Genomic DNA, 24,287 nt, shown 5'->3' on the forward strand with positions numbered 1-24,287 from the left:
GGTACAAAAGCAACTGAGTGGAGCAAGTATGGTCTTTCCAACAAAAGGTATTGGAATAAATATCCATATGCAAAAATGAACTCACCTCGCACCCCATACAAAAATAAACTTACAATGGATCATAAATCTAGAAATAAAACCTAAAACTATAAAACCTCCAGAAGAAAACACAGGGGAAAATCTTTGTGACTTTGGGTTAGGCAAAGATGTCTTAGATACAACACGAAAAGCACAGTCTATAAAAGAGAAACTAGTAAGTTATGCTTAAGCAAAATTTAAAACTTTTCTTCAAAAGACACTGTTAGAAGACTGACAAATGGCATAATGGAAGAAAATATTTCCAAAGCATATATCTGGATAAAGGACTGGTGTTCAGAACAAAATAAGAACTCCTACAGCTCAATAAAAACACAGACACTCCAATAAAAACAGAGGCCAAAGATATGAACAGACAGCTCACCAGAGAAGGTGCACATATAGCAAAAAAACACAAAGATGCTCAGCATCATTAGTCATTAGGAAAATGGAGTCAGAGGCTACTGTACACTCATTAGAATGGCTAAAATTAAAGAGACTTAGCATACCAAGTGTCGACGAGGGTGTGGAGCAACTGGACCTTTCATAACCTGCTGGTGGGAATGGGAAGTGGTAGAGCCACTTTGGAAAACAGTTTGGCAGTTTCTTAAAAAGTTAAACATACATCTACTGTAAGTTACCCTCATTCCCCTCCTAGGTATTTATAATCCCAACCCCGTGTCCGCAAAAAAAAAAAAAAAAAAAAAAACCAGTACATGTCCGTACAAAGACTTGTATGTAAATGTGCAGAGCAGCTTTATCTGTAGTCATCAGTAACTGGAAACCACCAACAGGTGGATGATTAAATGAACGGTGGTCCGTCCACACAGTGGTATACTCCTCAACAGTAAAGGGATGAACTATGGGTACACACGACAACATAGATGAATCTCAAAATCATTAGGTTGAGTGTAAGAAGCCAGACAAAGCAGATCACATGCTGTATGATTATTCCATTTATATAAACCTCTAGAAAATACAAACTCATTTAGAGTGACAGAAAGTAGACAAGAGTTGACTAGGGACCCGGGTGGTAGGAAGGAAGGGTTGCAAAGGGGCAGGAGGGAACTTTTGGGGGTGACAGATATTCTCATTATCTTGATCATGGTGGTGGTCTTACAAGTGTATAAATATGTCAAAAACATTAAATCTTACACTTTGATTACGTGCAATTTTGCGTACATCAAGTTAAAAAAAGAGCAAACTAATCAGCAGGATATTAAGTATATGATGTCATCCTTTTTTGAGAAAGTGCATATAGGTGTGTAAAATCCGTATGGGCAGTAAATACCTGTCAGGTTATCAATCAGAAGTAGGATTGTGGGGAGGGGCCTGGAGGCCAAACTCTGAACACAGGATTCATTTCTGTACCATTTCAGGTTGTTCCAAGCAATGGCATTGTAGTTGTCAACTGTTCACAGCATGAGCAGAGTATCGCCCCTGACAAGCCCTGCAGTTCTAGCGCCTCGGCCCTGTGAAGGAGCCTTGTCTACACCAGCCTGCCATGTTCGCCTTACCATCTTGTGTATCAAGTAGAAGTCCTTCTTGTAGGCACAGAACGCCTTCTTAAAGAGCCTCTTCTCCATGGAGGTCCAGATGTCCGAACCTATTGGAGAAACAGCCAAGAGGAGGAAGGCTGTTTCTCCTTCTGGGACCACAGCCACGGCTGAAGTGCAGACTCCCCTCCTTTTTCAGGCCACCGAGCGCCACTTATATGCCAAGATTTCTGCTAAGCCCCTTACTTGCTTTATCTCACACAATCCTCACAAAAACCTTAGCAGGTAGGGGCTATTACCATCCCCGCTTGACAGGTGCAGCAACTTGAGGCTTCCTCTGGTTAAGAGACTTGCCAAGGGCAGCCGTGGGCCCCTGGTTGCCTGACTCCAACGCTGGAGTGCTCAACTGGGAAACCTGAGCCCACCCCAACCTGGCACCCCCCTTCTGGCCAGGAAGAGCCCACGAGGGAACCAGTGGAAAGGGGAAGGTTGGATCCAACTAGAGAACAGCACCCACTGAGTCCCCCAGAGAGGACGGGCCCTTCTGGGAGGGCAGGTGTAGGCCCCAAGAGAACTCCGGGAGGCACGTGCAGAGCTTGCCATGGAAACTGACTGGCTCGCAGGGGCCTCAGCCAGGCCCAAACCACGCGGGCAGCCACGCTCGTTACCTGTGTAGTGATAGTTGGCGAGAGGGTGAGTCCGTGGCTTCTGGGGTCCTCTCAGTAAGAGGGTCTCCAGGGCAACCTGGAACGACAGGGGTGGTGGGCAACTCTCTGAGGGAGGGAAGGTGAGGTAGAGGCCCGCCTTCATTCTTTCATTCATTCAGAAAATATGTGCAGCCCTCCCTAAAGCCACCCCTACCCCAGGGCGACTCAAAGTGTGGTCGGTCTGTGGACCGGCCACCAGCTGTGAACCACTTGGGACACATTGCCTACAGCACTAAGCGGACTGTGGAGTGCAGCTGACGTTACCTTTTTCATAGCAAGATTTACTTGATGACCAAACAGTGTGTGGACTTATTCTGGCACAAGCTCCTTATTTCTTCAGGGAGCAGCATTTGGAGTGGCACTGCCCCCGCCCTAACCCATGTTATGGTCCTCATAGCACTAACCATTATCTATCACTTTTAAAAAATGTATTTCATGTGCTCACTCTCCTAAAATGTAAGCCCTGCAAAGAGAGGGCATTTGTCTTGCTCAACAGCGTAACCCCGGTCAGGACTCGCTATGCAGTTTGCAGGACCCAGCGCAAAATGGAAACACGGGGCCCTGTGCTCAGAAACTATTAAGAATTTCAAGATGGTGGCAGCAGAGCATTAAACCAAGAATGGGCCCCTGAGCTGGCCCCAGCCTGATACCATGACATCACCAGGTATCGGGAGGACCCAGTAAACGTGTGCTGATTACTCTGCTGAGCACCCACCACGTGCCAGCCACTCCCTCTCAGCTTGAGAAAAAGCACCGTGTAGCCCTGACTCTTGGGTCTCCAACTCGGGTGACGTGACTTCCTCTCCCACTACACACAGTTGGACTTCTTCATTTTCTAAACTTCAGGATTGTGAGGAGGGTCCTTGGAGGAGCCAGAGGCATTTCTGTTGCATCAGAGGTTTTCATACACCATTTTTAATCCAAAAGTTAATGTTCAGTAAATAAACCAGATTAATGCAGGCCCTGAGTTGGTCCTGCTAGGCACCGCCTCCCCAGTGCCGCGCTGACATGAGGTAACGCTGGAGGAACCCTGGTGCTCTGCTGTCACCCCAGATAAATAACTGATTGGGCCCATATGTGTGCATTTCCCCTACGTTCAAAAGGACACCACCAGTCCCAAAGCGACCAGGGAGAAGGGTGGGTGGCCAGCCTTTGGTTCTCGTGAGCTGCAAAGCCCCAAGTAGAAGGCACGTGTCTTGCACCTAGAGCCCCTGGCCCTAAGAGAGCAGGGAGCTTCCCACAGCTCCTCTGAGCCCCCCCTCGCCTGCACCGCACCTGGATGTTGCCCTGGGCTTCATGCAGGCAGTGCAGAGCGAGCTCCAGGTTGGTGCCCCCGCCCGGCATCACGCTGGAGCAGGCCACGTCGAAGAGCTCCGTCACTGTTTCCAGCAGGCAGCCCGGCAGCGGGAAGGAGAGGAGACACAGAGGGTCAGCAAGTGCCAGAGAGGAAACCTCCCCAACAGCACAGATGGGGCGGGGGGCTCCTGTCACCATCTCCCTCATCTCTCTGCTAAAAGCAGGCTGAGGGAAGGGAGGGACAAGGAGGATGGGCAGAAACCCTGCTCCTGGCACCCGCTCTGGATGGCCTGCCCAGCTACTGGGTGAGAGGAGAGGTGGGCCAAGGGACTGCAGCACAGCAAAGCAGTCCTGCGCTGAAGGCCAGCTCTGCCCACCCCACCCCCGCCTGGGGATCACTGCTTCTTGGTCAAGGTGAGAACTGGGAGGAGAAAACCCTTGGGGATGGAGGAGGGCCCTCGGGAACCTGGCCCCAAAGTCTCAGCCACCTCTATCCTGTGTTTTCGGGTTGGTCATCACATCTCCCCATGGCTTCCAGACCAGAGTTGCTACATGCTCGTCACTTCCAGCCAGTGATCTGTCCTGGAGCTCTGGGATCTCAGCCTGAAACTGGCTTCCTATGTTGATGTGTCTGAAATGAGGCCACACACACGGACATAGAGACATATGTGTGTGACCAAGATGGGAAATACAAGAGAGATGTGCGGTGAGCCCTGCTCACCAGGGCTGTGGAACCCACCTTTTGGCCATCTCTCAGACACAGGGAGTGCTCATCAGCCCAGCAGACACGCGCAGGTATTCCAGAGACCTCTTGAGGGATACTTCCTTCCTTCCTGCAATTTGCTTTATCGCCAGATTTCTGGCTTCAGGCGTTTGGGGTCTAGGACAGGGGAGGTATGTGCTGATACCTGGCATTCTTCTGTATCCAAGGTAACATCCAAGCTACAAAAGAGTATCTCATTGTGCCATCATCAATTCTATCTAGAACCCCAGGGTGCTGGGCATTCTGTCCCCAGAGATCCAACTATGGTATGTCTGGACAGAAGGAATATTGGGGAAACGCCTGGAAAAATCCACCACTTCTCTCCTAGGGAGGCTCTGGATCTAGACCTGACTTTCCCGTGATGAAGGCTCCCTTGGGAAAAACCGACACTGGAATGCAAGGAGGGTAAAAGCATCCCCACATTGCAAGGACCCTCAGGTTCTAAGTCTGTTCCAACTCACGGTTCAGTGCTGATCTTGCTGTTGTCCTTCACCACACTGATGCCAAAAGAGCCGTCCATGTGATCTGGAAAACACCCAAAGAAGAGCTTCAAGAAGACTGGCTACAACTGACCCATGAGGCCCGTTTTGCCTGACTTTCCAGAGCAGCTAAAAGCAGGCTCTTCAAGATTGCATGGTATACACACACTACTGTATATAAAATAGATAATCAACAAGGACCTACTGTATAGCACAGGGAACTATACTCAATGCTCTGTAATAACCTCTATGGGAAAAGAATCTCAAAAAGAATAGATATGTGAATATGTATAACGAAATCACTTTGCTGTATACCTGAAACTAACACATTGTAAATCAACTCTAATCCAATGTAAAATTGAAAATGACAAAAAAAAAAGATTGCAGGGTATGGAGTTTCCTCAAAAATTAAAAGTAGAACTACCATATCATGCAGCAAACCCACTTCTGGGTACTCATCCAAAAGAACTGCAGTCAAGACCTCAAAAAGATATCTGAACTCCCATGTTCACTCCAGCACCATTCATAATAGCCAAGATGTGGAAACAACCTAAATGTCCACTGACAGATGAGCACATAAAGGAAATGTGCCATAAACATACAATGAAATACCATTTAGCCTTAAAAGGAAATTCTGCAATATGCAACAACATGGATGACCATTGAGGACATTATACTAAGTGACATAAGCCAGTCACAGAAAGAGAAATACTGCATGACTCCACTTATATAACATATCTAAAGTAGTTGACTTCATATTGATAGAATCAAAGAGTGGAATAGGGGTTACCAGGGGTTGGGGCAGTGGGAAATGGGAGGTTACTAATCAATGGGCATAAAGTTTCAATTAATCAAGCTCTAGAAATCTGCTGTAGAACATTGTACCTATAGTCAACAATACTGTATTGCACACTTCAATATTTGTTAAAAGGGCAGATCACAGATTAACTGTTCACATCACAATAAAATAAAATAAAAAGATTGCATGGAAGGGGGATAAGACTTCTGAAAAAGTAGAGTAAGGAACTGGGCAAAACAACAAATTTACTGACAAAAATCATTAAAAAAAGAAGAACAGTAAGCTAAAGTCTCTGCAAGTTGTCCTAAAGGCATACAGCATTTTAAGAAATACTCATTCAAGAAAATCTACTAAATCGTGGGAAGAACAGTGAGAGTCTGTGGCACTGGAGCCATGGCCCACTCCCTTACCCACCTAGCCCCCAGCTCTTTGTAATGGAAGCTCTACCCAGGTAGGTGCAGCCAAGGAGATGGGGACTTCTTCTTCCCCTGGCTCCCATGCTTAAAGAATTAAAGTAAGATAAAATAAAAATTTCTCATCAAAGAGAAAATGCCATCAAGAGATGGAAATTATTTTTTAAAAAGAAACAAATGTGGACTTCACTGGCGGTCCAGTGGTTAAGATTCCACGCTTCCACTGCAGGGGGCACGGGTTTGATACCTAGTCGAGGAACTAAGATCCTGCATGCTGTGCGATGCAGCCAAAACAAAAAAAAAAAAAAAAAAAGAAGAAGAAGAAGAACCAAATGGAAATAATTCAGGGGTTAAAAAAGTACAATAACCAAAATAAGGCTCAACAGTAGATCTGAGCTCGCAGAAGAAATGATCAGCAAACCTGAAGATAGAACAATGGAGACTATGAAATCTGAAGAAGAGAGAGAAAAAAAATGCAGGAAACTGAAGAGAGCCTCAGAGAAATGTGAGATGTCATTAAATGCAACAATATATATGTAGTGGGAGTACCAGAAAGAGGGGAGAAAGGGACAGAATATTTAAAGTATTAATGGCTGAAAATTTCCCAACGCTGATGAAAAACAATATGTATATCCAGCAAACTCTACAAACTCCAAGAAAGATTAAACACAAAGAGCTCTACATCCAGACATAACATAGGCAAAATGTGGAGAGCAAAAATAAAGATAAGATCTTGAAAGCAAAAAGGGAAAAACAATTTGTTACACACAAGGGCACTACAGTAAAATTAACAGCTAACTTCTTCAGAGAAACGATGTAGGTTACAAGGCAATGGCATAATATATTCAAATTACTGAAAGTAAAAGAGTGTTAACCAAGTATCTTATATTCAGCAAATTATCTTGCAAAAATGAAGGTAAAATAAAGACACTCCCAGATAAATAAAAACTGAGGATAACTGTTGCTGGCAGACCTGTCTTACAAGAAATATTGAAGGTGAAATATTATTCAGCCCGCAAAAAGGAACAAAGTACTGATACATAGTGCAACGTGGATGAAACCCAAAAACATCATGCTAACTAAAAGAAGGCGTTCCTAAAGGACCACATACTGTATGATTCCACCCATATGAAATATGCAGAATAGCCAAAGCGATAGAGACAAAGTAGATTAGTCGTTACCCATGGCTGCCGATGGGGAGGATGGAAAGGAGGGACTGCTAATAAGTACAGGGCTTCTTTTGGGGATGATGAAAATTTCTGAAAACTGATGGTAGTGATGGTTGCACAGCTCTGTGAATATACTAAAAACCATTGAATTCTATACTTGAAAGGGATGAATTGTATGGTATGTGAATTATATATCCCTAATAAAAATAGATACTGAAGAAAGTCCTTCAGATTGAAACCAAATGACATCAGATGGTGAGTTGAATCCAAACCAAAAAAAAAAAAAAAGAAGCGAAGCGCTAGTAAATATGGGTAACTATAAAAATCACTATGATTACATATTTCTTTTCGTTTCTTAATGGCCTTAAATATAACTGCATAAAACAATATGTATTGTGGGCCTGTAACATACAGAAATATAATATGTGTGACAGTAACTGCACAAGGAGCACAGCTGCATTGGAGTAAAGGAGTATCACCTCAGACAGTAACTCAAATCCACAAGAATAAATGAAGAGATCAGAAATGGTAAAGAAGAAGGTTAATATAACAACCTCTATAAATCATGCTTGCTTTCCTTTATTCTCTCAGTGTTTTTACACGAAATAAAAGTATATAAAGCAAGAAACATGACCAGTAAGGTATTACTGGGTCTCTCACATGTAATCGCAAAAGAGTTAGAAGGAAGAGAGCTAGATAGGAGCAGTGTTTCTATATTTCACTGTTAATGAGTTATTACACATCCTAACAGATTCTGATAAGACATATATTTTAAGTCCTAGAGCAACCACTAAGAAATGACTAAGAAAAAGTGAAAAATTAACAGAATTAAAATGCCACACTAGAAAGTACTCACTTAATACAAAAGAAAGCAGGAAAGGAGGAACAGAGGGAGAAAAAGACGTGTAAAGTATAGAAAATAAAAAGCAAAATGGCAGATGTAAATCCAACCATATCAATCTAACATTAAACAAGAAGGGATTAAACAAACCAAGCAAAAGGCAGAGTTTGTAAGACTGGATAAAAAACACATGATCCAACTAATGGTGTCTAGAGGTAACATGCTTTATTTTCAAAGACACAAATAGGCTGAAAGTAAAAGAAGAGAAAAATATATATATACCACGCAAACAACAACCAAAAAAGAGAATGGAATGGCTATACTAATGTCAGGCACATTAGACTTTAAAACCAAAAATATTACTAGAGATAATGATAAAATTATTGTAATAATGACAAATGATGTCACAATCACATCCTAATGGTCAAAGGTCAAGCCGTGAGGAAGATGTGACAATTACAGACATATACACACCTAAAAACAGACCCCCAAAATACACGAAGCAACAAACGACAGAACTGAAGGATGAAATAAACCATTAAAAAAGAATAGTTGGAGATTTCAATACTTTCAACAGTGGATAGGGCAACTAGGCAGAAGATCAACAAGGAAATTGAAACTAACTAGACAAAACAGACAAAATACAGCATTCCACCAAACATCAGTAGAATACATTCTTCTCAAATTCACATGGAACATTCTTCAAGACAGACCGGATTCTAGCCCATATAACATGCCTCAATAAATTTTAAATTTTAAAATAAATTTAAGGGAATTCCCTGGCGGTCCAGTCATTAGGACTCCACGCTTCCGCTGCAGGGGGCATGGGTTCGACCCCTGGTGGGGGAACTAAGATCCTGCAAACCGCACAGCACAGCCAAAAAAATAAATAAATTAATTAAATAAATTAAATTGAAAAAGAAACAAAGTATGTACTCTGACCACAAGAGAATTAGATTACAAATCAATAAAAGGCAGCAATTTGGAAAATTCACAAATCTGTGAAAATTAAGCAACACACTCTTTAATAGTCAGTGTATTAAACAAGAAGTGGAATGATAAATTAGAAAATACTTTAGCTGAATGAATATAAAAACACAACATACTAAAACTTACAAAATGTAGCTAAAGCAATGTTCAGAAGGAAATCTATAGCTGTAAAATGTCTGTATTAAAAAAGAAGAAACATCTCAAATCATTTATGGTCAACTGACTTTCCACAAAGGTAGCAAGACAGGGCTTCCCTGGTGGCGCAGTGGTTGAGAGTCTGCCTGCCGATGCAGGGGACATGGGTTCGTGCCCCGGTCTGGGAAGATCCCACATGCCGCGGAGCGGCTGGGCCCGTGAGCCATGGCCACTGAGCCTGCGCGTCCGGAGCCTGTGCTCCGCAACGGGAGAGGCCACAACGGTGAGAGGCCCACGTACAGCAAAACAAAACAAAACAAAACATGGTACGAGGACAATTCAATGAGAAAAGAAGAGTATTTTCTAGTGCTAGAAGAACTGATACATACATGCAAAAGAGTGAATTTGGACTCCTACCTCATACAGTATATAAAAGTTAACTAAAGATTGATCGCAGGCCTAAGAATAAGTTGGACTTCATCACAATTAAAAACTTGTGTACTGCAAACCATATCACAAATAAAATGAAAAGACAACCCACAAAACGGGAGAGAATTTGCAAATCATATATCTGATAAGGGGCTTGCATGCAGACTATATAAGGAACTGAGACAACTCAATAATAAAAGGATAAGAATTCAATTGAAAAAATGGGCAAAGGATCCGAATAGACATTTCTCCCGAGAAGATATACAAATGGATAATAAGCACATGCAAAGATGCTCAACATCATTAGCCATCAGGGAAATGTAAATCAAAACCACAATGAGGGGGCTTCCCTGGTGGCGCAGTGGTTGAGAGTCCGCCTGCCGATGCAGGGGCCGCAGGTTCGTGCCCTGGTCCGGGAGGATCCCGCGTGCCGCGGAGCGGCTGGGCCCGTGAGCCATGGCTGCTGAGCCTGAGTATCCGGAGCCTGTGCTCCACAACGGGTGAGGCCACAAACGGTGAGAGGCCCACGTACCGCAAAACAAACAAACAAACACCTCACAATGAGCTACCACTTTACACCCACTAGGATGGGTGTAATAAAAAAGACAGCTAAGAAGTGTTAGCAAGGATGTGGAGAAACTGGAACTTTCATACAATGCTGGTGGAAATTTAATGTGACCCAGCCATTTTGGAAAGCAGTCTGGCAGTTCCTTAAATGGTTAGACATAGTTACCCTTTGACCCAGCAATTCCACTCTGAGTTATATACCCAAGAGAAATGAGGACTTATGTCCAACAAAAACTTACACATAAATGTTCTTAACGGCACTGTTTGCAATAGCCAAAGGACACAAACAACCCAAATGCTCGTCAACTAATGAGTGGATAAATAAAATGTTGTCTATCCAGAGAATTCAATATCATTCATCCATAAAAAGAAGTGAAGCACTGATGCATACTACAACATGAACCTTGACAACATTATTCTAAGTGAACAAACTAGACACAGAATGTCCCGTAATTTATGATTCCAATTACATGAAAAGTCCAGAATAGGGAGACCCATAGAAAAAGTAGGTTGGTAGACTGGTGGTTGCCCAGGGCTGAGGACTTGGGGGCTACAGGGCCTGTGTGTCACCGCTCGTGGATATAATCTTCTGGGGTGATGAAAATGCTCTAGAATTAGATTGTGGGATGGGTGTACAATCCTAAGAAGACACTAAAAGAATCACTGTACACTTTAAATGGGTGATTCATATGGCATGTGAATTATACCTCAATAAAGCTGTTTAAACAATTACTCGAAAGGGCAGGCAGAAGGGTGGTTAGGCTAAATGGCGTCTATTTTCTTTCTGGCTACAAAGTTATAAGCACCTAGAAGGCTGCTGGTCCCAGATGGTCCTGGGATTGTTCTGAACAGCAACGGGACCCCCAGAGCAGACCCAGGCGTAGGCCAGAGAGAGTGGCTGGACCAAATTCTACAGGGGGCGGGGGTCTGGCCCCCCGCAGGCCCATCATGGGCTGATCAAGCTCACTCACCAAGCATGGCGCTGATGAGCCTGTCGGGACGGGCCCGGGCAGATGTGGAACAGAGAGTGTTGAAATACAGCCCAGAGCCCTCCCGGATGGGGCTGAGCATCGGGGGCGGTGTGTAGGGAGGTCACCGGGACAGTCCCTTCAGGAGGTGGTCCATCAGGAACATGGGCGAGCGCAGGCAGCTCTGGCGGCATCCTCCCGGGCCCGGCTCCCCAGACATGGAGGGCGGAGGAGGGATGAGCAGTGCCCTTGGGCCGGAGGAGCTTCTTCCGCTTCCTGTGTTGGCTGCTCTCCTTGCTGTCTCTCTCTTCCCCGTCCTTCTCCTGACCCTGGAGAAGAAGAGACTTCAGAACCACGGGGGTCACCTGAGGCCACCGGCCCCAAACCTCAGACCTCAAGATGGCCTGAGAGTGGGAAAGGGTACTGACCAGCCAGATGCACACCCAGCATGGCCGTGCCCAGAGTCCTCAGCGCAGGAAGCCGGGCAGGGCCACCACGCCTGAGCCAGACTCCAGACCCTAAGCCGGGCGACATGTGACGCTGGGGCCTTCTCAGGCACCCACACCCCCCAAGGAGGGCCCTCACTCAGACCATTTTGGAAACTCATGTCCGTTGTTAAAGTGACTGGCACTTAAAGTGTGGGGGCCAGACAGATGCAACAGCATGACAAAAGGAAAACCTGTTGCCCTCAAAATGACAGCAGCTCCTGGGAGACAAACAGTGGGCTCCGTGCACCCCGTACCCGAGTCCAGCATGGACTTCTCCAGGTGGGGTCTTCCGGCACAGGCTGAAGAGATGACGGCTTGACCTTGCTACACTCTCTCTTACCTCCACGCAATCTCCCCTCCTCTCTGCCCATCTTACCCCTCCTCATCCTCCAGCTCTCAGCTGCAACGCCCCCTTCCTCAGGCAGGGTCTCTCGTGCCCTCGGGGCTCCCACAGCTCACTCTCCCAGCCCGGCCCGTTCTGGGTCCTCAGTGTCCGGGGATGGGTCTATCTACTCCGCTGGGCTGGGAGCCCCAGGAGACGGGGGCAGGCCTGTTGTGGTCGCTGCAGTGTCCCCAGCCCTGCCCAGCACAGGGCCAGACACAAAGGAAGTTCACTGGAGGTTGAAGGGATGAAGGAACATGCAAATCAAGCTCTTCTGGAGTCAGGATTTGGGCGCTTTTCTCACAGCTCCCACTGGAAGCTGGAAAGCAGCTGGAAGGAAGTGCACCCACCTTGCTCCCCGGGAACTCTGCCTGTCCCCCTCTGGCCTCAGCACCTGTCTTGGTGGCTTGCAAAACTCCATGCCACACACCTACACACAGAGCAGAGCCAGCCCTTTAAGAGACACAGTACGTAGGGAGCAAGGGGCCCCTCCAGAGCAGCACAGCCCGGACTCCCGGCCCCCAGCCAGGCTCCCCGCAGGAGGACGGCTCCATCCTTAGATGAATGGCAGCTTCGAGCCCCTTCACCTGCGGCTCCTGCTTCCCTCGAGGTGACGGCCACTGGTCGCTGTGAAAACACATGTGGCTGCTCAGCCCTCTCTCTGTATAAAACATCTGGCTGCAATTCTTGCAGACGTAAGTGCTCCTTGGCTCTGCCCAGTCTGTGGGACCACCATTGTGCTGGTTACTGTGGGGAAGAAAGGGAGAATGGGACTCCGTCCCCAAACACTGTTCCTCTGACAGACAGCTTTGGACGAACCCTAAAGAAATGGACATGATGCCCCCGATTCTCCGTGGCCTGGTGCTCGCCGCTTCAGGAGTGAAGCATCCAGAGCTCGCTCACCCAGGGCCAGCACATCAAAGCCACCACAGGACTCCCGAGGGGCTTCTGAACTTACCAGCCACCCGCCATGTTCTCCTCCTTCATCGGGTGGGGGAGCCGGTAGATATTTCCACCCTGAAGACGAAAATACATCTGAGCCAACATATCAGAAATGAGATGCAAGAGTGAAAACTCTAAGTCTTGGAAGAAAACACAGGTATAATTCTTGGTGACCCTGGAGTAAGCAGTGGTTTCATGGATGACTCCATAACCAAACAAAAGACAGATGTATTGGACTTCATCAAAACTTACAACTTCTGTGCTTCAAAGGACATCATCAAGAAGTGAAAAGACAGAAGAGAAAAAAGTTGCAAATCATGTATCTGATAAGGGACTATGTAGATTTATGTATCTGTGATACATAATGAACTCTCACAGCTCAAAAGTAAAATCACAGCCCAATTTAAAAATGGGCAAAGGGTCTGAATAGACACTTACCCAAAGAGGATATACAAGTGGCCATTAAAAGATGCTCAGGATTATTAGCCATCGGGGAAATGCAAATTAAACTATAATGAGATTATCACTTCCCACCCACTAAGGTGAACCAACTGGACAATAACAAGTGTTGGTGAGGATGCAGAGAAACTGGAGGCCTCATACACTCTGGGTAGGGATATAAAACAGCACAGCATTTTGGAAAAGTCTGGCACTTACTCCAATAAAATTACCCTAGAGCCCAGCAATTCCCCTCCAAGGTATTTCCCAAGAGAAATGAAAACATATGTCTAAACAATAATCTGTACGCAAATGTTCATAGCACCGTTATCACAATGGCCAAGAAGGGTAAACAACCCAAATATCTATCAGCTGATGAATGGATAAATAAAATATGGTGTATCCATACAATGGACAAGTTACCAGCGATAAAAAGGAGTGAAGTTCTGACCCGTGCTACAGCACAGAGGAACTCTGAGAACATCAGGTTAAGTGAAAGAAGCAAAAGACACAAAAGGCCACGCAGCGTTAGGATTCCAATCACATGAAGTGTCCAGAATAGGCAAATCCATGGAGACAGAAGGGAGATGCATGGTTGCCAGGGGCTGGGAGGGATGGAGAGATTGCGGGTGACAACCAACGGTGTGGGGTGTCTTTTTGCGGTGATGAAAGTGTTTTGGCAAAGAGTGGCGATGCGTGCACGACCTCGTAAACAAACTAAAAACTACTGGATGGTGCACTTCAAGATGGTGAATTAGATGGCACATGAATATTAAAGCTGTGAGAAAAAAAAAGAGGAGGAGGTAGCTGTGGTGTGACAGGAAGGATGCTGGACCTCGGAACATCACGAAGAGACGTGGCCAAGCTCTCTGCACCCAGGACCTCATGGGCACGATGTGGGAGGACCCAAGCTGCTCCAAAAGGGCGGACCAGTGCCAGGCCTGCAGTAGGGGCCAAGTCGGACTTGTGGACCTGTGATTCACAACCAGAATAGACACAGCATTTCACGTACAAATATCAAGGGCAAAGGAGCTCTGCCTTTACATGCTCTGAAGAAGTGAAGGAGGCAAATCCAAAAGGAAGCGAAAGGCAGAAAGAAAGCAAATAGCAAAAGTTTAGTGAAGAAACATGATGCAAAGTGTCTCTGACAACTCTAAAGCCCTGTTCTGTTTTGTGTGTGTGTGTTGCAGGGCGGAGGGTGATGGGAGGAACCATCACTTCTCTGGACCTTCATTCCCCCCTCTGTAAACAAACTGCATCTGAGGATTTGCTGAGGTTAAATACAGTGCCTGGACAAGTCAGAAACACGGACACAGGTAAGGACGAGACTCTGCCTCCCGCATGGTCAGGTCCCGTGAGAGGACCCTGGTACCTGGATCCTGTTGAGTATCATCAGCCTGGACTTGGAGTCCCAGGGGGGATCCGCTGGAGGCCCGGCCAACGACGAGAAGGAGGCCATGGCTACCTGGCTTGGAGAAGCCGCACAGCACATATCCATTTTCACTTTCTCCTTCCGGAAGCCTGGAAAGCGCTGGGCCCTGGAGTTGCCAGAGAAGAGCCTGTAGCCTCCGCCCCAGGAGCAGGCCGGGCCCTCTCCACCTTTTGTGGCCCCGGAAGCCGTGCCATTCTCAGCCTGGGCCTGCTTCCCTGGGAGGTGGGCTCTGGATGGCTCCTCCCCTCCTAACGGGGTCTGACGCAGGCTCCCGGGGGAGATGTCCCCCAGGCCCAAGGTCCCTTTCGAGGATCTCAACTGCTTGGCCAGAGAGGAGATGTCTGGCTTCCCAGGAGGGTCCAGGGACGACGCTGTGAGGGCAGGTGGAGCAGCAGCCACTTTTGGTCTTCCCTTTGTGTCCTGCCTCACGCTGCTGGGGGAGGCCTCTGTGGGGAAAGAGGGTGTGGATTTTCTCCTGCGGGCTAGGGATCCCTCTGGCTCAGGGTTCATGGGGCCAGCATGCAGAGAGTCAACAGTGGGCGCCATAGGTGGGGGCTGCTGTGGCCACGGCCCCTGCAGTGACTTCAGGGCAACTTGCTTGCCGTCGGGTGTGGGAAGCTGGGAGGAGGCGGCAGCCACCGGGGTGTGGGAGAAGATCCGCTGGGACTTGGTCATCATCTGGAACCCCTGCATCTGCTCGTGGCTCACCAGAGACTCCTGAGACCTCGGGAACAGCTGCCGGAAGAGCGGCGGGGCATCCGACGGGAGGCCGCTGGACTCTGGGCCGTTCTGGGGTCCAGGCTCACCAGGGTTCTGCCACGAGAAGGAGTCGCAGTCGAACTTGCTCTTCTTGGAAGCCCAGGAGTCCTCTTCCCGGCTGGTGCTGGCATATCTGGGGTCACCCGAGGCTTCCCCCGGTGCCTTCAGGAGCGTGGGAGGGAAAGGCGGCGTGTCCTCCACACCGGTGCCCCGGCTGGGTGAGGGCTCCCCCGCAGGGGAGTCGCTGCTGAGCCCGGGGCAGGCCCGGAGCCCCCCTGGGACGGCACTGCAGAGGGCTTGTGGACGACAAACATACTGTTTCCTTAGCTCTTAGGGCAGCCCGACAGGTTTCGGAGCCACTGGAAACTGTGGTCTGATGGCTGGGAACTGGCGGGGACAGTCTGGCCACGGAACAGAGGCAGGCAGGCGGGCAGGGGAGCGCCCTCGGGCCAGCCCTCCAGGGATGATGGGGGCTGGAGCAGCGGCAGCTCCGGCTCGGCTGGGTAGGGGCCGCTGTTCTCCGCTGCATGCGAGTGGACAGCCGTGAACACGTCCGTGGCAGGCTCCTTCCATGGGGGCCAGGGCTCCTCGGGAACCTCAGTGCCCAGGGCTCCTGGGGCCGCCGGGGTGCCGGCTGGGCCCCAGAAGGAGGACCCTGACGAGGGCAGGGAGGAACAGGCCGTGATCCTCCCTTCGCCGCTGTCTGAAGGCCCTCCCGGGGCTGGCCTGGGAGAAGGGATCTTCTGGCAGACGATGCTGTTCATGATACAGCGCAGGAGGTCTTGGTTGGGCAAGAGGGAGCTGGGGGATGGGGCTTCCGGGGGCACCAGGGACCACAGGCTCGCGGGTGCGGGCTGGTTGGCAAACTCGTGCGCGTGGGGTGAGTTCCCGCAGGGCTCCTCCTCCGGGGGGGCCTACTTGAGGATGCACAGGCCGTGCTGGACCTCATAGTGCCGGCGCACGGAGCGGTAGTCGCAGTAGCTCTGGCTGCAGCCCTGCTCGATGCACACAAAAGGCTTGGACTTCTGGTGGGTGAGCATGTGCCCGGTCCTGGAATCACGTGAGGAGAAAGTTAGTGGGTGTCTCGGCGTGGGTCACCCACTGCAGGAACCCAGGCGTGTCCCCAGGGGGCAGCAGCATCGCAACTCAGAAACTGTGCTCAGACCCTATGAGGAAAGACCCCTGCTACGGCCAAAGCCCTCTGGAAGGGGGAGCTCTTGCCCTCACCCCTAAGCAAACCCCTAATCTGAGATTTAAAAAATCAGTGGGAGTCAAGTCAGAGTTCCCCAAAGTGGGTTCCTAAGGAACACCAGTCTCCAGAGTTGCTCCCTGAGGACTTGGGCTCAGCTGGCAAATAAGTTTGGGAAAAACACTCTTTACTTCTTGGAGGTTCCTAGGAGCAAACTGAAAAGCCACAGAGCAGATAAAGAGATATCTGTTGAACTTTCCATGTCTCTCAAACTTATTTGCCCACAAAACCCTTTTTTTAAATAGACCCGTTTAGCATCCCCGAGAACCAGACAACCAGAGTTCTGGGAACGCACTTGAGGACATGCTAACTTGAGGATGATCCTTCCTTGAACAAAGGAGTCTTTGCCTTCCCACAGGAGTCCTCTAGACAGTGACCTGGGAGCCCCACAGCAAAAGAAAAAAAAAAAGAAAAAGAAAAAGGCAAATCTGCCTATAATTTCTGCAAATATAAAAGAATGCAAGTATGTATTATATTTACATCATACTTATACCTGCATTAACATATTATAAATATAAACAAATGGGTAAATCACCCTCTGGGTTCCCGACAATCCTACTCCGGATGGTTCTAATCAATGGGACCCAGTAAATAATGAAACCCTTTCCCAAACGTGGACCCTTGGCCTCCATCTGACGGAAGCAGCAGTGAGGGCATCCGGAGACCCACTTTCTACCGCTAACAATTACCAGCTTGTGACAGGAGTAAATCATTTCCCATCCTTAATGGCGAGAGGGGAGAGGATACAATGAAAGCGGAATCCATCAAAGCGTCAGTAAAGGCTGGGCGCGCTGTAAACATGCAAGGGATCGTCCTCTCCCACGTACCAGTCTCTCAGTTTGAAAGTCTGTCTCTCCTCCCTCGGCAGCAAGAAAAGCTTATCATTTCTAAGACATGAAGAACAAATGGAATTCTGCTCCTCTTACACTGACCTTGCTTTTTAAAGTCAAGTTTAAACAAAAACAGTTAATAAAAGGGGTAATTTAAAAAGGAAAAAAAAAGAGTGAACACTCCATTGCCATGTTATAGAAACAGGCATCGCAGAACCCCTTACGCCCTGGTGTTATCCCAACGTATATTCCTCATGGAGTGCATATCTGTTCTGCTCAGACACCTACCAGGGACTCTGAAAATTTCTCTACAGAGTTAGCCCAACTCCCTCCATGACAAAATAGCCTCTGGAGTGTTTTTTTAAAGCACAAGGGTCCTGTCTGCAAATCGCAGCGGCATTCTCCTCACTGGAGTGAATCTGGAGGCTGGGGAGGGCGGGCTGTCCAGGGCAGTGTAGGCCCTGCCCCCCACAAACACTGGCCGTGGAAGGAGAACAGGTTGCACACACCTGGGACACCCGACGGTGGGGGGCGTTGCAGGTGGACGGGAGGGGATGCAAAAGAACCGGGAACACGCCCAGCCCCCAGCAGCCCCCTGAACAGACATCCCGACCAGACTCCTACATACAGGTGGTCCTGATGCTTAAAGGCCTTGCTGAAGATTTTGCACACGTGTCTCCTCTCCTGGCTGTGCGTCAGGTAGTGCTTGCTGAGAGAACTGGCGCTGCTGAACACCTTCCCGCAGAGGCTGCAGTCCAGGAGTGGGTTCTGAGGGGACCTGTGCTGCCGCTTTCCTTTCCTTGTGCTCCCAGACGTGGCCCTGCCTCCTTCGTTAGCCTCTTTGGGCACCTTGAGCACGCGTAGCCCCAGGTCTAGACAGAGGGAGAAAGCATAGGTTATGACATCCGGGGACATCGGAGCCCGGGCGCAAGCACTCTACCACCCTCGGACCAACTTCAGCAGCTGAGTCCAACTCAGGGAGTTGACCGAGAACCCCAACTTCAGCAGCCGCACTCGCAGAGAAGACCAGGCTTAGCACCAGGTGAGGGGGAGAAGGGACCCTGGTCAGGCCACCCCTCCAGGGCAGCACCCAATCTTTAAGCCACACTTGGGGGGTAAGGGAGGGGACAGCAACAGTCTGAGTGTTTCCAGGACACAGTGACTGGACAGGCAGGGCTTCATGACAGTAACATCAACAGCACACTTGCAAGTGCAATCCAGAAATGCACAATGCAAAATCTTAGAAAAGTTTAAGTCCTTTCTCCCAGCCAATTCCACTCTGGGTTTTTTAATTAAGGAAATTAAGGCAGATCTGTACAAATTAACGGAGATCTTGCAGTGAACTGCAAGCGAGTTAACTGCAGCATTGTTTTTCCTGGTGAAATGTGAGAAACCACCTAATAACTGACACGAGGGCAGGTGGGTGACTGCATTCTGGTCTCAATGGTCTATGGCGCAGGCATTTAAGATACAACTGTAGGAAAATATCCGATGACGTGAACGGATGTTCATGCCATACCACTAAGTGCTGTGCCACTAACAAGAGGATTGCTGAAAAACCGAATGATCTAGTCTTTAGAAGGGACAAATAAATTTGAATACAAACAAACAGAATGGGATTGATTGGTAGCATCATGGATCAACTTAATTTTCCTTTTCCTGTATATCTGAATTTTCCATGTTTATGTACTTCTTGGGTAAATGATAAAAGGCATTTCCACGAATCACCTCATCAGAGGAACAGGTGAAGAGGCTGGGAATGTCCATGTGGGAGAGGGAGATGTCTTCAAGTAGCTGAAGGGCCAGGATGTGGAGGAGGGAGCACACTGCTTCTGTCTTGCTACAAGGGGCAGAGCTACATTTGATGAATAAAAGGTAAAGAGAGGGACTTCCCTGGTGGCGCAGTGATTAAGAATCCGCCTGCCATGCAAGGGACATGGGGTCGAGCCCTGGTCCAGGAAGATCCCACATGCTGCGGAGCAGCAAAGCCCGTGCGCCACAACTACTGAGCCTGCGCTCTAGAGCCCACGAGCCACAACTACTGAAGCCCACGCGCCCAGAGCCCGTGCTCCGCAACAAGAGAAGACACCTCAATGAGAAGCCCGTGAACCGCAACGAAAAGTAGCCCCCGCTTGCTGCAACTAGGGAAAGCCCACATGCAGCAACGAAGACCCAATGCAGCCAAAAATAAATAAATAAATTTATATTAAAAAGATGTGTAAAAAAAGTATAGGGAAGCTGATTTTAAATCACTAGAGACGTAAGGACAGTGGATACAAGACCTAAGAACTCTGCAGGCTTGCTGCTGTGTTCCTAGCTCCTGGGATTCCCATTCCTGTACTCGTAGGCACACAGTAACTGTTGGATGGATGAATCATGGAAGATTTTTCTACCCCTTAAGATGGATTAGACTGCCTCACGTGATAGCAAGTTTAAAAACTGCCCTTCATCTAGGATGCAGCAGAGGCTGGACCCAAGAATCCAACAGGTCAGGGCGTGCATACTGCACTAAAGGACCCCAAATGCTAATTCTCTGTGGCTGATATGTAGCTTGAGAGACACAGCAGAAAGGAACCTCGACTCTCATCCCAACTCTGTCTCTGGCCATTTGTCACTTAACCTGTCTGGTCTACATCTTCTTCATACGAAAAGCTGCTGTGTTGAGTGGTCGAATGATTCTAACAGTTTAAATGAGGGAAAATAGGACTCCCATGTGGGAAAGTCCTTGCCTTGATAACTTTTAAAATGTTCATTAGAGGACTTCCCTGGTGGCACAGTGGATAAGACTCCGCGCTCCCAATGCAGGGGGCCCGCGTTCGATCCCTGGTCAGGGAACTAGATCCCATATGCATGTGGCAACTAAGAGTTCGCATACCACAACTGGGGAGCCCGCCTGCCACAACTAACACCTGGTGCAACCAAATAAATAAATAATAATAATTTTTTTTAAAAAAGATGAGTATTTAAAATAAATAAATAAAAATCAAATCAAATCACATCAAATGCTCATTAGGACCTCCCCGGTGGCACAGTGGTTAAGAATCCGCCTGCCAATGCAGGGGACACGGGTTCGAGCCCTGGTCCGGGAAGATCCCACATGCCGCGGAGCAACTAAGCCCGTGCGCCACAACTACTGAGCCTGCACTCTACAGCCCGCAAGCCACAACTACTGAGCCCACCTGCCACAATTACTGAAGCCCGTGCACCTAGAGCCCGTGCTCTGCAACGAGAAGCCACCGCGATGAAGAGCCCGTACACCGCAAAGAAGAGTAGCCCCCGCTCGCCACAAAGAGAGAAAGCCCGCGTGCAGCAACGAAGACCCAACGCAGCCTAAATAAACAAACAGAAGTTTTTCTCTAAAAATAAATTAATTAATTAAATGCTTATTAAAGCAACTGTTAAACTAGAGAACAAAATGTGGTTTCAAAACAATTGGCAGGGACACTGAAAAACAGGCACAGAGTCACTGGCCCAGGAAGCCACTTGCTCTTCCCAGAAAGCATGTGCACAAGCTCTAAAACTGTGTGTGTTCTCCGACCAGCAAGCCTACAGGGAGGAATATGTGCGAAGAACTCATCCAAGAGAAAAGTCAATGGAAAAGTTATTCACAGATCCACTCTAACAGTCTATCAGGCAAGAATATGGTCCGACAATACAATGGAATAACCATTACAATGACCACCGAATAGTCTACCTTCATGTAAGAAAGCAGACTCACTAAGTTTTAGAAACTTCAAATGAATTAGACACTTAATACATCTCTGCAAAACCATGTGTACCCTAGTGGCCTCACCTACGTTTTTAAAAAATCCACGTGTGGGAGCCATGGTGGGGATTTTAATTGTTATTACTTTTCTTTATTTTCTAACTTTTCTATATAAATATATATCACTTTCTAATTAAAATATATAAGCATATCCATTTGTATGAATCTGAATTTAAGTTAGAGAAGTGTAAAGAGTTAAAATTTAACGTTCAGTGGATTTTTTTTAATAAGGTAACCAAAAAAAAAAATCCTCAAGTTTAAAACAAATGAGGAAAAATTGAACTAGATTAATGCTTTGTAACATTCACTGGGGGGCACAGACCCATATGAAAATCTGGTGAAATATCACAGTTTCTCTGCCCAGCAAAACGCACACGTACTCACCCTAGCAGCATTTTTAGGTAATTTCTGTGGTTCAGGTTGAGAACCTTAATTACTGTAACCAGGCCTGGCCCAGCACCTGCAATACCAAGGATGGCCTTGGTTTCTAGGATTTCACATTTAGCCATGGTTCCAACACGGGGACAAGGCTAACGGCTTGTCTACATTGTGTGGAGTGCGGGCCTCGGCAGTCTTTCATTCTAGCGAGTATGCAGGACAGTTCTTGAGCTGCTGATCCCAATTAACATTGACATTTGTTCTGCAGGGCTGTTCCGGATGTGGCCTTCCATGCGTGTGGTGTGATTATAAATACGAAGGAGCTCTAAGCAACTTACCCAAGAACCCACGAAGTGGGTTAAAAACAAAAATCAAATTTATCCTATGGCGGAAGTCTGAAGGTAAACCAAAAGGTGATGTAACCAACGTCTCTGACTGTTCCACTAGTTCTCCCTTTGCTCCTCCGCTGCGGAAGAGAAAGACTTAGAACTGCATCAATGGGCTGTGGGAAGGTATTCTAACAGTATTGGTAAAAATCACTACCATCTGTCCAGTGCTTCCCAGCCTGCAAAGTGCTTTTACTTTCATTTCTTCTTTTGCTTCTTCCTGCTGGCACTCTGGGGGGAAAGCAGAGTGGGTATTATTGTAAGGCAGTCTGAGATTCCGGATCTGCATACTCCACCAGCGGCTTCATGGAGTCACTGTCCTTCCCTGAATACACGGACAGGGCATCCAAGTTGTCCTCCAGCATCTCGCTGGGCGCGTCAGGCATCAGGAGCCTGGGGTCCAGGTCCAAGTGGCTCAGGCCGTCGTACAGCAGGTCTCGTGAGCCAGGCCCCAGACCCCGGTTGAGGGTGTCGCCGCATTTGAGCGCCTGGCTCTCGGGAAACGAAGGGAGGTGCATCTCGGATGGAAGGGTGCCCTTGTCCCCCAGGCTGCACTGGTCCATGGCTCTCCACTACCAGGTCTCAGCCAACAGCTACTCTCTAGACAAGCAAGGCTGTGTAAGGAGTCAGGGAGGAGAGAGCTCTTGGTGGTGTTTATTTCCTGAGAATGAACGAGGAGGAATCACAATTATGAGATGGCAACACACGTGGTGGATAGAGCGTGGACTTGGAATTCAAACAGACCTGTATGGGGGTTTGTTCTCGGCCACTTAACAGCCACATGACCTTGGGCAAGTCACTTAAGGTCCATGAGCCCTAGTTTCCTCATCTGTAAACTGAGCGTAAGAGTACCTCCATCATAAGAGTGTTGTAAGGAAAAAGCAACCGAAATGTCCATCAACAGAGGAATGGATAAAGAAGATGTGGTACATATATACAATGCAATATTGCTCAGCAATAAAAGAGAACAAACTAATGCCATTTGCAGCAACATGGATGGACCTAGAGATTGTCATACTGAGTGAAGTAAGTCAGACACAGAAAGACAAATATCATATGATATCACTTATATGTGGAATCTAAAAAAAGGGGGATACAAATGAACTTATTTATAAAACGGAAGTAGAGTCATGGATGTAGAAAACAAATTTATGTTTACCAGGGGATGGTGGGGGGAAGGGATAAATTGTGAGATTGGGATTCACATACACACTACTATATATAAAACAGATAACTAATAAGAACCTACTGTATAGTACAGGTAACTCTACTCAATACTCTGTAATGGCCTATATGGGAAACGAATCTCAAAAAAGAGTTGATATATGTATATGTATAACTGATTCACTTTGCTGTACACCTGAAACTAACACAACATTGTAAATCAACTATACCCCTATAAAAATTTTTTTAAAAAAAGAAGAAGAAAAAAAAAGATTGTTGTAAGGAATAAATGAAAGGATTTTGGCAACATGGTGGACTAAACTGACCTCTTTCTCCAACTATAAACACATAGAGATATGAGAAAAGACCATTTTTAATACAGAGTCAAGCTCAAGAGACAGGTAAGACCCCAAGTGCCAGCAACAATGAGGAAACTCAAAGCCACAGGTGCGAGCACAAGTTGGCCCAAGGGGAAAGTCAGACTCCAATACAGGGCCTGGAACTGTCATCCAATATGGTGGCCACCAGTCACATGTGGTGATGACACACTTGAAATGTGGCCCCGAATTGAGACCTGCTGTGAGTGTCAAATACACTGGATTTGGAAGACTCAGTACCCCAAATAATTCATTTTCATATTGATTACATGTTGAATGATAATATTTCAGATCTACTGGCTTAAATGTAATATCTTGTTGAAATTAATTTCATCTACCTCTTTATTTTTTAATGTGGCTATTTGCAAATTTTAAATTATATACATGGCTCATATTATATTTCTCTTAAAGGGCACTACCCTGGAGGCTGGGACCTGAGGTTGTAACAAACACATGGAAAAGGAAACAGGGACTTGAGTTCACAGGCAAGGGAGACCTGGGACCCTGGAAGAGCCAAGCCATCCACAGGAAAACTAAATAAATGAAAGAAAAACACCGCACACAAGCCT

The 24,287-nt window shown here is 47.4% G+C and overlaps 1 pseudogene across 1 annotated transcript in view; it reads right to left on the reverse strand.

Annotated features, from left to right (window-relative positions):
• The window catches only part of LOC308605729 (zinc finger protein 541-like), a 123,348-nt pseudogene extending 99,392 nt beyond the window's left edge, over positions 1-23,956 (reverse strand). The window contains exons 1-12 of the transcript in view: positions 22,434-23,956; positions 18,276-18,519; positions 14,750-16,618; positions 12,956-13,014; positions 12,585-12,744; positions 12,344-12,427; positions 11,131-11,531; positions 4,799-4,862; positions 4,063-4,205; positions 3,554-3,657; positions 2,240-2,315; positions 1,593-1,681 (exon numbers count right to left, since the gene is read on the reverse strand). The product of the transcript in view is annotated as a zinc finger protein 541-like (transcript). The remainder of the gene's footprint in view (positions 1-1,592; positions 1,682-2,239; positions 2,316-3,553; positions 3,658-4,062; positions 4,206-4,798; positions 4,863-11,130; positions 11,532-12,343; positions 12,428-12,584; positions 12,745-12,955; positions 13,015-14,749; positions 16,619-18,275; positions 18,520-22,433) is intronic.
• Between the last annotated feature and the right edge of the window lie 331 nt (positions 23,957-24,287).

The sequence above is a fragment of the Mesoplodon bidens genome (genome assembly GCF_964165515.1).
Source record: "Mesoplodon bidens genome assembly, chromosome: 18".
NCBI classification, from domain to species: Eukaryota; Metazoa; Chordata; class Mammalia; order Artiodactyla; family Ziphiidae; genus Mesoplodon; species Mesoplodon bidens.